Raw genomic sequence first — 15,678 nt, 5'->3', positions numbered from 1 at the left:
GCTCCGGCTATACCCGCGACGGCTCCAGCGGCGGGCGGCGAAGGGCGCGGGGCGGGGCGGCGAAGGGTGCGGGAGGAGGAGTGGGCGATAGGTCGTGCGGGCGGTTTTGTTTTTGTTTTTAAACGGCGGCGTGGGCTGGGTTAGCGATAGCTTAATGCGTGGTTTGCAGCGTTAAACATCGAAGGATTAAGGGTCATTAGATCTTGCTAATGAATGGTTCTGATTGTTTGGATCTGTCCCTCTCTTTCTTTTATAGTGGTATATAGTGGTAGTAGATAGTAGATAACTTGTAGTAACCACCCTGGCAACAACACCTGTTGTGATATTTCTCCCTTTTCTCCCTTTTCTTCTTTTTCTTTATTTTTTTATTTTTTCTTTTTCATTGCTTTTCTTTGTTCCTTTTCTTTTTTATTTTTTCTTTTCTTAAATTCATGAACCTTTTCAAAATATGTGAATTTTTTCTAAATAAATGAACATTAACATTTGTGAACTTTTTCCAGAAATAATGAATTTTTTTGCAAAATAGTTGAAGTTCTCTAAAAATGGCTGAACTTTTTTAAATTTGTCAACTTTTCTCAAAATCGATGACCTTTCCTCAGATTTGTTTACTTTTAAAAAATGATAAACTTTTTTTCAAATGGATGCACTCTTTTCCAAAATTGATGACTTCTTTTCACATGGATGGTTCTTTTATAAAATTGGTAAACCTTCTTGATTTCACAAATTGTTTCACAGGTAGTAATAAACCAGATGGTTTTCTTTTTCTACCAGATCAACGGCACAAAAAACGAAAGAATAAAAAAGGTGCAGTTCACTTTCCAACGCTGATGGCGCCTAAGACTACCCATAATGGGAGTAACATAGATAGTAACATCACACATATCTAGGTTAAATAGATGATGTGGCATTGCAATAAATGAAGAAAGAGATGAAAGTGATAACATAGCTAGTTACTACTAGTATGAGTAACATCACATATATCAACGCAAGATGTGTCTATAGCCTAATAAATGAAGTGCTCCAAGTTACCACACATATATTACTCCTCACTATAGAGGTAGTAACATAGACTAGTAACATGGGCATGTTACTAGTCTATGTTACTACCCATTGTGGCTAGTCTAACAGAAGCGAGTGGGGGCAGGGGAGCCTCTACTGGACTGCGCCCGCTTGGGGCGCGCGTGAGAGCCAGCTCACTTTCCTACGTCGAATTCGTCCAAGGCCTTGTGCGATGCTAGGTGCTTAGTGAGGAGCTTAGAAAAATAAACTAAAGCACCAGTGCTCTTTCTACATGAAAGACGTCTAATTAAGTGCCTGCCCTCTAGAAATAAGCATCAGTGCTTAATGAAATACTGGTTCATTTCTCTAAGCACCTCCTCTAAGCGCGCTTGCATTATACAGGGCCTAATAGGAGCACCTCTGTTTCGATATCCCTCGTCTTTTTAAAATTCTTGTCTTCTTATTGGCAATCGGGCCGACCCGCCTGATTCTGGCGGACGTGGGTCTTCTTGAGCACCACCACCCACGCCATGGATGGGGTATTTTGCCCCTACGGCATGGCTCTCCCCCCGCCTCACTCACTCCCAACGCTGCTGGCGTGCTCGGCCCTCGGCCCGGCGTCCACTCACAGGCGTATCCGCTGATGCTCTCGGGTCCCTCGACGTCGACTATAACTCCTGCTGCTCGGTCGCTCTACTCGTAGTCCCGTACCCTGCGCTCTCGTGGTAGCACGCTGCCCTCTTCAACCAGGCCTACAGCCAGCAGTGTTTCCCCATCGACGGCGCCAAGAGTAGGCCGCTTATTTCTGTTCCCGTAACATAACGGATGCGTCTCCGTCTCCAATCCCGATCGACTGCCATACAGAGAAATCCGGTTGGCTACTTAGATTGGGTTGTTGACGTATAATGTGCTGCCTAGTCTCTTCCATCAGATCGGTCTTTTGGTTGCATTGGCTAGAGCATGCACTTCTACATGGTAACAGAGCCTCTTCCTCATCCAATCAAGAGAGATTGCATCTAGCTACCCCGCGACCGAGATCATGTCCACCAACACTGCTGCCATGCTGCCGAGCACCATGGGTGCGCTTTCCACCACCTCATCCTCCACCTTCGCATCATCTTCCACCTCCACCCACAATACCACCTCCCTCGGATCGCCACCGCAAGAGAAGCTCACGAGGGGCAACTTCCTGCTCTGGAAGGCCATCGTGCTCCCGCAGATCAAGGGCGCGCAGATGGAGCACCACCTCGACGAGAAGAGCCCGCCACCGCCGGCCACTCTCACCATCACCAAGGACGGCAAAGAAGAACAAATCGTCAACTTTGCGAGATCCCTCTGGTATGCACAACAACAACAGCTTCAAGGATACTTAATGGGTTCGTTTTCCCGTGAGATTCTTGCTCAGGTCGCCACGCTCCAGACTCCGGCGGAGGTGTGGCGCACTATCCACGCCATGTTTGCTGCCCAAAGTCAAGCCCAAGCGATAAACACTCGCATCGAGCTCACCAACCTCAAGAAAGGTAACATGTCCATGGCTGATTATCTTGGGAAGATCAAAAGTCTCACTGATGAGGTCGCAAGCACAGCTGCGGCCCTCTCTGATCCGGAGATTGTCTCCAAAATCCTTGCTGGTTTGGACATGGAGTACAACCCGGTGGTGTCTGCACTTGCCGCCAGGGTAGAACCCATCACCGTCCAAGAACTCTACAGCCAACTGCTCAGTTTTGATGCCCGCCTCACCCTCCTCCATGGCGGCGATCTCCGACAGTCCTCTGTCAACTCCGCCTCTCGTGGCCGCGGCCGTGGGCGCGGTCACCAGGGGCAACGTGGCGCTCCTCCTGGTGATGGTGGCCGCTCTGGTGGGAGTTCTGCCTCCCATGGTGGGGGCGGCTACAACTCCAGCGGCAATGGCGGCGGCTTCAACAACAACAACGGCCGTCGCCCTCCTTCCCGTGGCCGTCCTCGCTGCCAGCTTTGCAAAAAGTCTGGCCACGAGGTGATTGACTGCTGGCATCGTTATGACGAAGATTTCGTGCCCGACGCCCGCCATGTTGCTGCTGCCATGCGTGACCAGGGTGGTGACGGTGTCTGGTACGTGGACTCTGGCGCTACAGACCACGTGACAAACGAGCTCGAGCAACTCGCCCTCCGTGAGAGCTACCAAGGCACCGACCAGATTCATACTGCCAGCGGCGGAGGTATGGATATTTGTCACATCGGTCAAGGTTCTATTAATTCCCTTACTCTTAAACGTAATCTTGTTCTTAGAGATGTGCTTCATGTTCCTCAAGCTGACAAGAACCTTGCTTCCATGTCTCGTCTCGCCACCGACAATAATGTCTTCTTTGAAACTCACCCTCGTTATTTTTTCATCAAGGATCGGGCAACGAGGGAACTACTTCATCACGGTAGATGCGTTGGAGGGCTCTACCCTATTCCATCCGGAGCACTAGGTTGCAAGCGTCGTCACGTCTACTCCGTCATCAAGCCCTCCTTGGCACGGTGGCATCAACGATTAGGGCATCCATCTTCGATCATTGTCAAACAAATAGTTCATAAAGACAAACTTTCTTTGTCGTCCAGTCCAGCTTGTGAGTCTGTTTGTGAAGCTTGTCAGTGTGCCAAGAGCCATCAGCTTCCTTATCCCAAGTCAACTAGTGTGTCTCATGCCCCGTTAGACCTTATTTTCAGTGATGTATGGGGCCATGCCCGTGATTCTTTTGGTAGAAAGAAATATTATGTCAGTTTTATCGATGATTATAGCAAGTTCACTTTGATCTATTTGCTTCGATACAAATCTGATGTTTTCTCTATTTTCCAAGAATTTCAGAAACTTGTTGAATGCCAATTTGATAGAAAAATTCTTGCCGTCCAAAGTGACCGGGGAGGGGAGTATGAAAAACTCCACTCCTTTTTCCGTAGCATTGGAATAGTCACCATGTGTCTTGTCCTCATGCTCATCAACAGAATGGCTCCGCTGAGCGCAAACATCGCCACATTGTTGAAGTTGGTCTTTCCCTTTTAGCTCATGCTTCCATGCCTCTCAAGTACTGGGATGAAGCCTTTATCACTGCCACTTATCTTATTAATAGGCTCCCTAGCAGAGTTATTGGCTACACTACTCCATTAGAGCGTCTCTATCATCAAAACCCTGATTACAACTATCTCAAGATATTTGGGTGTGCTTGTTACCCCAATTTGCGTCCCTACAATCATCATAAACTTGAGTTTAGATCCACTCAATGTGTCTTTCTTGGCTATAGTAATCTTCATAAAGGTTATAAATGCCTTGAAATTTCTATTGGACGTATTTATATCTCTCGTGATGTTATTTTTGATGAGACACTCTTTCCTTTTGCCAAACTCCATCCCAATGCGGGAGCCCTACTTCGCGCAGAAATTGCCCTCCTTTCTGATCCTACTACACTACCTGGTCGTGAGGGGGAATTAAATGAACTTGATAATGTACAAAAATCCCAAGAAAATTCTGGTTCTATTGATATTTGTGCTAATTCACGTTGTCATTTTATGTGTGAGGAAACCAACAAAACAGGCACAAAAATTGATGCTGATCCGGCTGACAACGGGCGATCCCAGGCAGATTCGCCCGCCCAGCCTGCTGTCTCTGGCGGCGCGTGATCCCAGGTGGATTCCCCCGTGCGCCTGGCCTCACCTGGTCTGGTGGCCGACCGTGCTGACTGGATGGCGCCCACCGGTCCCGCCGTGTCGCCTTGCACCAATCCTGCCGCGCCCTCGCTCGCCACGTCTTCCCGCGCTGCCAGCCCATGTGCCGGGGGGGGGGGATGAATCCACCGCGTCGCCTTCACGAGTCTCCACAACGCCCGACCGTGGGTGCGAGCCTGACCCCACGGCGGCTGGTGCGTCTGGTCGCGGGCGCGCGACTGAGTCGCTGCATGGATTCGCCTCGGATCATGAGCCGGCTGGCTCTGGTTCGCTGCATGGACCCGTCTCGGATCAGGAGATGGCTGGATTTTCTGTGGCAACCGTTCCTGTACCGCCTACATCCTCTCTTCGGCAAACACGGTCTCGGTCAGGTATCGTCAAGGAAAAACAGTATAATGATGGCACGATAAGGTATGACAAAATCAAACGTGCTTTTCTTACCACCACCGGTGAACCAATTCATTTGCATGATGCTCTTGCTAATAAGGATTGGAAGGAAGCTATGGATAAAGAATATGATGCACTTATGAAAAATAAGACTTGGCACTTGGTTCCACCAAAGTATGGAGACAATGTTATTGATTGCAAATGGGTGTATAAGATAAAAAGAAAGTCTGATGGAAGCATAGACAGGTATAAGGCTAGATTAGTTGCCAAAGGATTTAAACAAAGGTTTGGAATTGATTATGAAGATACCTTTAGTCCTGTTATTAAGTCAACTACTATTCGACTCGTCTTGTCTATTGCTGTTTCCAGAGGTTGGAGTCTAAGACAGCTAGATGTTCAGAACGCGTTTCTTCATGGTGTTCTTGAGGAAGAAGTGTTCATGCGGCAACCACCAGGTTATGAGAATCCCAGCACACCACAACACGTTTGTAAATTGGATAAAGCTTTGTATGGTTTAAAGCAGACCCCAAGAGCTTGGTATTCCAGACTAAGTATGCAGTTGCAACGTCTTGGGTTCATACCATCCAAGGCAGATACCTCATTGTTCTTCTTTAATAAAGGCAATGTCACTATCTTTGTGCTTGTTTATGTTGATGATATAATTGTTGCTAGTTCAAGTCCAGATGCCACCACTTGCTTGCTTAAAGATCTTAAGTTGGAATTTGCTCTCAAGGACTTGGGTGATCTTCACTATTTTCTTGGTATAGAGGTTAAGCAAGTTAAAGATGGCATACTTCTCTCACAAAAAAAATATACAACTGATATCCTCAGGAGAGTAGGATTGGAAAAGTGTAAGTCAGTTAACACTCCAATTTCTACTTCAGAAAAGCTTACAGTGGAAAGTGGAGAAGTTCTTGGACCAGAAGATGCAACAAATTATAGGAGCGTTGTAGGTGCCTTGCAGTACTTAACACTCACCCGTCCTGATATATCTTATTCAGTAAACAAGGTATGCCAATATTTACATGCACCTAGAACTACTCATTGGACTGCAGTTAAAAGAATTTTAAGGTATCTCAAGTTTTCAGAAGGTCTTGGTCTCAACATTACCAAATCCTCTTCTATGCTTGTTACTGCATACTCTGATGCTGACTGGGCAGGATGTGCTGATGATAGAAGATCTACAGGTGGTTTTGCTGTGTTTCTGGGAACTAATCTTGTGTCATGGAGTGCAAGAAAATAGGCCACAGTTTCTAGGTCAAGCACAGAGGCTGAATATAAAGCTCTGGCAAATGCTACAGCTGAAGTGATGTGGATACAAACGTTACTCTATGAGCTTGGAGTTAAAACTCCACAGGCTGCGAGATTATGGTGTGATAATATTGGTGCAACGTATCTCTCAGCAAATCCTGTTTTCCATGCACGGACAAAACACATTGAGGTTGATTTCCATTTTGTTAGAGAAAGAGTAGCTCGAAAGCTTCTGGAGATTCGGTTTATTCCCACAGAAGATCAACTTGCAGATGGGTTTACCAAGCCTCTTACAGAGAGAAGGTTGAATGAATTTAAGTACAATCTTAACCTTGGCAAAGCTCATTAAGGTTTAGATTGAGGGGGTATGTTAGAATAGATGGGTATAGGAGTTGTATAAGGATAGAAGTCTGTTTAAATTCTGTACTCTATCTCTATCTCCTCTTCTCTCCTTATCCTCTGTAACGACCGCCCCGGTCGATCTCATGATCGTTCTCTCGATCTTCCTGTAAACTTGTATGCCAAGGCTTTTGCCCAATATATACATGCGGCCCGAGACAAAGGGTTCTACGCTTCCCATATACTTTTACATGGTATCAGAGTCAAGAGGTCTTGAGTTCAAGACCCGGCTGGCACAATTATATTGCAGCCACTTTCGGTCCATGTTTAGGCCCGAGGGAGCCACACGTGAGGAGGAGTGTTGACGTATAATGTGCTGCCTAGTCTCTTCCATCAGATCGGTGTTTTGGTTGCATTGGCTAGAGCATGCACTTCTACATGGGTTACGCTGTCCGCCAGGCGCACAGACCACGCAGACCAGGATTGATCGATCGATGGGATCCTTGTTCTCTTCCCCTGCCACCGCCGGCGGCAGCGAGCACGATTACAGCCGCCCTCTCCCAGTCCCACAAGAGCACATCGACCGCCCTATTATGTCAAAAGAAGCGCTGGATGCCATTCAACAATACGTCGATAGATCCAACAGTGAACTTCCTCACTACACACGAGAGTATGTACTAATTTCCTATTGGGTTACTTTCTAATTATACGTTTTGCTGAATTGCATAGGATCTAGTTTTATTTTCATATTTTAAAAAATTAGCTGGCAGAATCATCCATTCCGTTTATATTTATGTTATTTGGTGCACCCTTGTTTATTGTTTGATTGGTGGCAGAGAGATGGTCGCCAGCCGTCTCCGTACGCTTGTACACCGTGCAATCAAACATTACAACTCCAACAACAAGGTACGAGATAGTACACAAGCATTCTATTCTCCTTCTTCTTCGCTATGCATTCGTCTCTGTTGTGCTTAATACTTATGGTTGAGACCGATTGATATGATGTAGGGCGCCGAGTTTGAGTATCCTGACCAGTCGACCACAGAGATGAAGGCTGCCTGCGTAACTTTCTGGTACCACATCGCCTTCTCAGCTCGCCGCCTGAGGGATGCCACCGAGAGGCATCAGTTCTTTGCCGAGCTATATTTTGATAGACGCTCCTGCCAAGTAGCTGTTGAAACATGCATCATCTTAGGTACTACCTAAATTTATATTTACAACCATCTCAGCCTCTTGCCAACTAACTGTGTTTGTTCGGCACTAATTAGTATTTGTATATATTACTAGGAAAATGTCACGTGCGTTGCAACGGGAGGAAAAAAAGTATCGCATGCCCCTAAGACATAAGCGTGGATCAAGACTCCCTCACATGTCCATGTCCTCTATTTTAACACGGTGTCGACCCATGTCGTCGCTTTTCTTCCTCACCACCCTCACTGATGTTGGCGACCGCCTAATCCTAATGTGTCTAAATGTATTCAATCACAATGCAATGAATCGAGCCACGGCACAACATGCCTGTGAGGGTCAGACGTGTTGAGGACTTGGTCATGAGAGTTAGTTCAGGACATACGACATCAATAAGGGTTAGCCAGTTCAAGGAACTGGGTCACGGGACATCAAGCTCAAAGCACCGCTACTTGACTCTGTCAAGAAACACATGCACCTACTCGTTTCAATTCAGAAATCAGAAAGCCAGGGCAAAATCGCACACATGCGTGTGTGTTCTAGCACATCTGGTAACTAACGACAACTAAGAAAATGCAACGTTGATAAAATAGAAAATGCAATGTTCATAAATTGCTTTGCTTGTTGTTTTGTAAATCCGATTGCACATATGAACATAGAATAACATTGGAACATCCAATAAATGTAAACCAACAAAGAAAAGGTACAGAAGAACTGAGGAAACTCAGAGGCTCAGAACAAACTAAAAGACCATAAAATTCAGATAAATTACCTTTTGTACAATTTACAGGGACCCAAGGAGCAAGGATTCCCAATTAAAAATAGTGCAGAGAGATATTAACACAATAGAAAATCAAGAATAATTCGAAAAACATCTACTTCTATGGTAATATTGATACCACTCTTCTTCAGCAAGCAACCATCAACAGCTACATTCTTACTCTTGACAAAAGATGTTTGGGAGTTAGGCCTAAAACTTCAGAAAAAATACGCTGAGTTACGAATAGAATACCTGATTGAGAGCTGAGCTTACAGGCTAAGAGAATTGAGATTCCCATTGGCCAGGTCTACTGGAAGTTGTCTCCTGAGGTTCATACATAGGAAAGGAGTTTCAATAGAAGATTTGAACTTCAAGGTTATTATTTTCATGTGAAAAAAAAATCTTAAAGTGATCTTGTGAGCTACTTAATTAAGAATAACCTTAGTTCTGATGCTATATGAGGGAGTTCTTGTTGATTTGCGCAATCCAAGTAGCTAGCTGCCTTTAAAAAAAACATCTACAGTGGCATGTCTTGATTCTGTACACAGAACATCAAATTTCAGCAATTACTCATCTTCTTTGACCAATCCTATAAGAAGTGGCAAGTAGTCTTGTGCAAATCTATCACCATTTCCAATCTTGTGCAGGCAAAATGCATACCAACATATACACTAACCAGGTAAATATGGTGATGCTACACAAACTTGAAGGCCTATAGAATGCAAATATTTTACCATTTCGGAGTGCACATATGTGTTGCAGATGTTTTAAGAAGGATGAGTTTCACATCTGAATAATTTAGATACAGATTATTAACATGATCGAGAATGCACCTCACTGCAGCAAAAATTGTCAACATGTCTCTCATCAGTCGAGTAGTTGCTTGCTGAATTTCTTATTAAGAAGCCAAATGATAACAAATAAAATACTTGCAACTAAATTGGAGATTTAAAAGGAAAGGAGAATGAACATACAAAGTAGTATAGTTCAGAAACAATTAACTGCGTACTTCCTGTATTAAGTTTGATCCTATTGTGATCAATATCACATTGTACACTGCACGAGGGAATCGGTGATTTGTGCAAACCACTTAATATTTCAGAGCAGTAGGTATTCTAACCACATCTCTAATATGTTAGAACCACAACTAAATCTAGGGTACTGCTCGTAATTAAGGATAATTTCTCTAGTTGCATAGAGAGTGAAAGGAGCTCCTTTGGTTGCAGTATGTGTGAATCTTTCTTTGCTGAGATCACGTGTATCCAAATAATTTCCAACTCCCAAACATTTGCTCGGTGACGGACTAAAAATATGTTTGCAGTTATAAGACATAAATGTTTGTTACATTATCATGTAAAAAGCTACATTGCAAACCTATCTTCTTCATATTTAGAGAGTAAATAAACGAAACATTGGAATTGACGGCTATCTAGAAACAAACTCCCTCTCTAAACAAATATAAGACCTATTAGATCACTAAGAAAATGAATACTTGATCACTCCCAACTGATATTTCCTTTGAGCTTGATGTTTGTGCGATTCTGGTCCCAACTTGAATTGTTGTTTTTGTGTTGAAATATGAAAGCTCTACCGAAAGCACAACAGACCAAGTAAATGGTGGTAATACTATTACTCGTTCAAAAAATCCTCCTATAACTAAAATATTTATCTTAGACCCATCCAGCAAACTATGTGTCATGTGTCTTTCATAAAAAAGAAATCCAAAGAAATATTGCAGATCAAGTAAGATAATCTATACAATCTCACATCAAGGAGAGCATCCCTCCTTTCATTTGGTCGGCCACTTTTATTTCAGGTATAACCGGGAAATTGATCGTAGTTGTCTGATGCTCATAATTCAATTCATTTTTTATCTGCAAGGATGTATAAAATGCTCTTCATTAGGCTAGTAGCAAAACTTACTAATGTGTGTGCCCGTCTATCGACTTGTATGTATCAGTAGAAAGACTACATCGTGCCATTAGAAAGAGGTACGTGCATACATGCAGGACTATGACTTTGCATATCTATGTGGCATCACAGAATGAATTCATTATCCATCTGCTAGACATTTTGACAAGAGCCAATGTAATTAGGACGTGCTAGGCGAGCAAACCTGGAGCTTGAGTCCATCATCAGGGCGGCCCTGTTTAAGTTTCAGGCCAGTTAATCCCCAAGCTCGTTTTATAATCTGCTGTCTCTTCCTTCCCTGTTGAATCAACCGATCCATGGCCTTGGTCTGCTGTCTAGTCTGTTTTGGTACAGATTCACAGAAGACACTAATCAAACATCACGACAACATACTGTTTGGAATTCAGAAATCCATTCAAGTCATGTCCTGCAAAGGATGATTCATCAGTATATCGGATAAATCACCAAGAATGATTACCAACTGATTACCAACTCAAGCAGCATGTTCTAGAAAAAAATTCAGGCACGCCATGGTTTCCAATTCAGAAGATGAAACACAACAAACAGGATGTTCAGGCCAATTCTAAAAATCAAACATACCGCTATCGAATCTTAGGCTGGCGTACTCCTTAGCCTTGCCTGGCAAGCCCGCCGGCCGGTCGCCGGAGCCGCCACCGCTATCGACCGCCTCCCTGACCCTGCGCCCCCTTCTCCCTCTCCTTTCTTCCTCTCTCCCTCACGCCCTATCTCTCTTTCTACGGATGAGCAGGACGCCGCCGCCACCGGAGCAAGCCGCCGCGCCAGCAGCCGGATCCGCTCGTCTTCCTCGCGTCGGCGCCGCGGCCTCGCGTCACCCACCGGCCGCCTGCCCATTCCGGCGAACTCCAGCGCCGCCAATCTTTTCCCCTGCGTCGAGGAGTTGCTCGAACCACCGCCGTCCGCTGCGTGGGCCAGGCAGCCCATCCAAATCTGCAGCTCGCCCGCGTGGGCTACCCCGATGGCCGGACAGGAAGACCATCCACGCGTGGCGGCGGCGGCGGCCGTACCCCGAGCTCTCCTTCGATGCATACATGCCCGTGTGTCCTGTATTTCTTTTTGGTTTCCAACCCTTGTGTTAGGCTGAATAAAATTAAGGCCCAAGCCCAGAAACGAACGAAACGTTTTCTCACTTTAAAAGGATCGCGCGTTAAATACAAGAAACTACATGGGCTTTTAATGAAAACATCCTAAACGAAACGTTTTCTGACTTAAAAAGGGACTGCGGGTTGAATAACTAAAACACCAGGGACTTTTCTGCAAAAGTACTAACGACGGACGACCAGAAGCAATCGCTGGTTTATTTGTGTGTGTGTATATATATATATATATATATATATTATGCAACTTGATGGCTAATTCTCTCTTGGTCTATCTCTCTTCTTTTCATCTCAACAGAAAAGCCGTTGTGCCAATTTAGCAGCAGGTGTGCATTTTGCCCAGCCGAATCCAATATTTTGCACCCAAGCAACGCGGAATTTGTGTGTGGCAAGGAAGGGCACGAAAAAGAATTCTTCCATGTGAGAGATATGCTAGTGCGGCCATTCAATAGTTGTGTGGAGCTCTTATATAGATCAGACCTTCAATGGTTAGATCCGACAAAGACGGCGCTTGTACGGCGTTTCCTTTCTAAAGACGTTGCTTTTGAAGAACTTTTCTTGTAGTTCGTGTGTTGTCAAGGACGGTGGATGGTATTGTTGCTTTGTTTGCTGCTGTGATTGGTTGCATCGACTTTCTTAATTTCCCACATTTTCATTCTTATCCTTTTCGCTGTGCGCGTCCTAGTGCCTTGGCTAGGTCTTTGATGTTGTGTTGTTGCATAGGCCGAATATAACTGGTATTATCACCTAAGCGATGCATAATTTGGATGTGAAAAGCAAGATCAGAAAAGGAATTTTGCCGCAAGAGAGATAAGCTAGTGAGGCCTCCTTCTGTGACAACTCCTGATATAGATAGCACCGACAATCCATGCATGACTTCTTATGTCATGGCCTATGTACAGCGGCTGTAAGATAACTATGATCTTCTTCTTGTTCAACTTTCTTGATTACTAGAAAAATAAAAACTAGTACTCTGAAATTTAATGTTTACAAGAACATTTACAATAACTGAGAAGCATGGGTGAGTCTACAATGCTTATGACCAGGGTGCAATATTTTAGTTCGAAATTACTGTTATGTCTTTTGTTTAGTTTATTTCTTAGTTTGTAGACTCATCTTCTCTTGAAAAGAGCTATGTACCTCCGTCCTGGTTTATTGGTCCCTATTGTATTTTGTGTTAAATTTTGATCATAGATTTAACTAATAAAATATTAATGCATGTCATCATAATATCATTGAAAACTACATTCAAATACGGATCCAACAATAAAACTTTTGATGGCATGCATTAACATTTTGTTAGTTAAATATTTAGTCAAAATTTGGCACAAAATACAAAGAGGACCAATAAACGAGGACAAAGGTAGTAGTGACATATTATTTTACCATGAGCACCTCTCTCCTCCAAGGAAAGGCGGCTAGGGTTTCTGCCTCCCTTCGGCGGCGCCGCCGATCTCCCACGTGTCCTGTGGCCTTGGGGCTGTGGGTGCGCGGTGGATCCCGACCCTTGCCGGCGGGAGGGCTCCTTTTTCAGGTGCATCTCACGAAGCAAAACCGTGCCTCTGGCGAAAAAGATAGAAAACACGTTTTTTTCGTCTCTGAGAGTCATGGTCGTGACTCTGGTAAAAGCAAAAACGTGCCTCTCGCGAAAGTAAAACCGTGCCTCTGGCGAAAAAAAAACAGAAAACGCGTTTTTTCCGTTTCTGAGAGTCATGGTCGTGCCTCTCGCGAAAGCAAAACTGTGCATCTCGCGGAAGCAAAACCGTGCCTCTGGCGGAAGAAAAAAGACATAAAACACGTTTTTTTTCGTTTTTGAGAGTCATGGTCGTGCCTCTGGTAAAAGGAAGAACGTGCCTCTTGTGGAAGCAAAACCGTGCCTCTGGCGGAAGAAAATAAACAGAAAACACATTTTTTTTCGTTTTCTGAGAGTCATGGTCGTGCCACTGGTAGAAGCAAAAACATGCCTCTCGCGAAAGTAAAACCGTGCCTCTCATAAAAAAAACAGAAAACACTTTTTTTTCGTTTTCGAGAGTCATGGTCGTGCCTCTCGTGAAAGCAAAATCATGCATCTCGCGAAAGCAAAACCATGCCTCTGACGGAAGAAAAAAAACAAAAAACACGTTTTTTCCCTTTCCGAGAGTCATGGTCATGCCTCTTGCGAAAGCAAAACCTTGCCTCTCGCGGAAATATAAAAACAAAACGCGTTTTGTCGCGCGAAATATTTTTTCAAATTATTTTGATCCAAAAGCTAAGGAAGACCGGTTGAAAACCGAAACAAAAAAACCCGTTTAAAAAGCTGAAAACGCGTACGAAAAAATATATCCGAAGGAAGCGCCCAGAGCACGACACATGATGGGGCGGCTGAGAGCGCAGCAAATGACGTTGATCGTTGTGAGGCTCCCGAAGGAGCGCTCGTCATAGGCCCATAGGCCCATATCATCTCCCGAAAGGAAATTTGCTCAAATAAAGGAAAGAGAGGTAGCGAGACCTCCTCCTCGGCGCCTTTAGCGCCGGCGCCTGCTGCGTCGCTTGCATGGGCCTGGCCCAGCAACGCTCGCTGCTGTCGCCGCTTGGTCAGTTAGCTGGCCGCTCGCTCGATAGCTATCGCTCGATGCTCGGCTCCCGCTCAATCACTTTTTTTCTTCGCTCAAAAAATGCTACAGTGTTTTTTCTTGGAAAAAACAAACCATTTTGCTACAGTATGTACTCTTGTCCTTTCAAAAAAGTTCATCAAAATTTAAAAATGTTTATCAAATTCGAAAAAAGTTCATCAAATTTGAAAAAGTTCATTGAATTCGATCAAAAATTCATTGAATTCGAAAAAAAGATCATCGAATTCAAAAAATAGTTCATCGAATAAGAAAAAAGTTCATGGAATTCAAAAAAAAAGTTCATCAAATTCTAAAAAAGTTCATCGAATTTGGAAAAAGTTCAACGAATTCGTAAAAAAGTTCATCGGATTTGAAAAAACGTTCATCAAATTTGTCGAAAAAAATCATCAAATTCAAAGAGAAAAGTTCATCGATTTGCAAAAAATATTCATGAAAAACAGTTTTGCGAATTTGAAAAAAGAAAGAAAAAAAGAAATAAAAAGGAAAAGAAGCATAAGAAAAAACGACAAAACATGTAACCAATAACACCAAGGGGTGTTGTCTGGTGTTTGTAGCGTCATACTCTTAACTGCTCGGTTGCGGGTTCGATACCCAGCTCTAGCGCCCTTTTTGCCTTTTGGAAACACAGAAAAAATGTCGAAACTGGGCCGGCCCAACGTAGTCATGCGCCCGTGTGTAGAAAGACCTATAGCGGGCGCCTCTGAAAGCGCCGAATAGGATTTAGCAGAGGTAGCAGCCTAGGCAAGTACGCAATCAGTAATTCACTACTTTATTCTCCCAAAACGAAATTAGCTCAAGTAAACAAAATTAGGCCCACACTGATGTATGCATGCAATCACGGCGTAACTCCTGAGATGTGAGATCGCATCCCTAATCCAGTACCCTATTCTCTGTTCCCCCGTCCCGAACTCCAGATCACAAGTTGCAGGCCGCCGGGCGTCGGCAGCTCGAGTAGCTGGACGCGGCCACACACAACTCACACGCACATCGCCAGGCCATGGCAGGAGACAGCGCCGAGTGCGTTCGTTATCCACTTTCTAGGCGCTCGCCGAGTGCCACATCGTGTCGTTGCTGAGCGCCTAATCACGGAAGCCGATGCGATTGGTCTGAGGTATATCATTCGTACTATTCCGTATTACTTATGTTTTTGATTAAGTGATTTACCTTCGCATACATATACGATACATATCTTCCACTGCTAAATGATTTGGCAATATTAGACACTCATAAAAATTGTTGGATAAAATTCAAGTTGACCCTCCCCCACCGGCCCACCCTATGCAGACACACTAAAAAAACGGACGCCGTATTGGAGCCCGTATTTTTTCCTCTTGATCCAGTTGCTTCCTCGATCTAGGAAATCCTAGGGCGTGGTCTTGGAAATTGGTTTTTTTTGGTCTGAGTAGTGTCT

The 15,678-nt window shown here is 44.4% G+C and overlaps 1 pseudogene; it reads left to right on the top strand.

Moving 5' to 3' along the window:
• Nucleotides 1-2,590: 2,590 nt before the first annotated feature.
• LOC119359944 lies at nucleotides 2,591-2,729 on the top strand (annotated as a pseudogene).
• Nucleotides 2,730-15,678: the final 12,949 nt, after the last annotated feature.

Source organism: Triticum dicoccoides, chromosome 2A (genome assembly GCF_002162155.2).
Source record: "Triticum dicoccoides isolate Atlit2015 ecotype Zavitan chromosome 2A, WEW_v2.0, whole genome shotgun sequence".
In the NCBI taxonomy this organism is placed as follows: domain Eukaryota; kingdom Viridiplantae; phylum Streptophyta; class Magnoliopsida; order Poales; family Poaceae; genus Triticum; species Triticum dicoccoides.
This window is presented reverse-complemented; position numbering and strand designations above follow the sequence as displayed.